General features: G+C 33.4%; 1 protein-coding gene across 1 annotated transcript in view; it reads left to right on the top strand.

Moving 5' to 3' along the window:
• LOC119591029 (protein scribble homolog) overlaps positions 1-1552 on the top strand; it is a gene marked incomplete at its 5' end in the record, with an annotated part of 112139 nt that overhangs the window by 104702 nt on the left and 5885 nt on the right.

Here is a 1552-nt window from a genome sequence, read left to right as displayed (position 1 = left end):
AGTATATGCTTTTATTTTCCTATGTATTTATTAGTCTATTTATTTGAATTATTTATTTATCAATTTAAGCAATAGAATGTGTTATTATTTATATATAATGTTATTCAACTTACTAGGACTGTAAGTAAAGGGGATCAGCCACAGAGAACTTGTGATATGGCTGTGTGCTAGAAGGCAACGTGAGGAAGGGAGCAAGCGAGGCAGTCCCTGAACCCCTTGAAGCTGAGCCTTGTGTGCCTCCAGTGTCACAGTAGAATTGTTCAGAGTTTGTTTACATTTTCACAGGCCCTGTTACCGACCTATGGCCTGAGCCACCTCCAAGCTGGCTTGAGACAGACCTGGGCCCACTGTCCACCAACATATGCTTTACATACCAAGTACCTGTATTGCAGTAGACTTTTTTTTTACTTAAAGATATCCAAATATACAAAAAATATGTATGATATCTTCTAATTGAAATGTGATGACATGAATTTACTGATTCAATGAAAATCTGTAAGATATGCCCTTTGTGATGATTAAACTGTTGTTATTGGAAAGTAACGTAAGTGAAGTTGATTAAAGTAATGCTTGGACTAATGAGATATACTTTTTTATCTAAAAATTTCATGGTGTTGAATATTGAACTTGCATAAGCCAAGAAGTTAATTTTAAAACTAATTGACTCTAAAAATTTGCTCAGTAGATAAATCAAATATAAACACATTTGCCATCTCACTGATGATTGCACTTAACTCTGCACGTTGTTTTATGATAACAAGCAAATGTAGACTTTAATTTTGCATTCATTGATAATGATCATTATTAAAAAGTGGAATGACCTTGAGTTTAATGTAGATTTATTTGTTTGCTTGTTAAATTTTTTGTCATGCAAAAGCACTGGATATTTACTGTTTTGAAGAGAACTGGAACAGAGTACTTTATCAAGTCTGGCTTGAGGCAGTTAAAAGTTTGCCATACATACTGTATGGCAAATCCTGAGATGTCTAGAGATGTATTTCTTAAAGAGTTCCTAGTTGCCTCCTAGCATTCAAGTCTGAATGAGTCATGTATCTATTTGCATATTCGTATGGACAGTGCAATATGGAATTTGAGGTTGGAGAGTGAACATTGAGAAACACTTTTGTGTAAAAGTTCTTGTGAAAAGGAAAGGCAGTGGTAAGAAAAGAACTGAATGGTCACAGTGAATGTTTGATTTTAAAATGTGAAAAAAATCTGGATTTTTGTGTTTGCCAAAGAATATGATTTCACAGGATATTCAGGGACTAAGGCAAGATTTGAAATGGATTTGGTAATATTAACAGCAAATTTGTAGATATTTTCAAGGTTTATATCTTTTATATGTGTGAGAAACTGATCTAAAAAATTTTGTGTTCAAGGAAAGAGGAAATCTAAGATATGAAGGTGTCTGGTTTATTATCTCAATTTAGTTCTTGAGAAAAAAATACTCACTAAACTTTTCTTTCAAAGTGACTTGTGTTTACCTTACACATTTCCTTGTGTGCTGTTCCTTTATGTAAGGGTCAATGTCATCTTGTTTCCTGTGGCTCCA

Source organism: Penaeus monodon, chromosome 28, assembly GCF_015228065.2.
Source record: "Penaeus monodon isolate SGIC_2016 chromosome 28, NSTDA_Pmon_1, whole genome shotgun sequence".
NCBI lineage: Eukaryota > Metazoa > Arthropoda > Malacostraca > Decapoda > Penaeidae > Penaeus > Penaeus monodon.
This window is presented reverse-complemented; position numbering and strand designations above follow the sequence as displayed.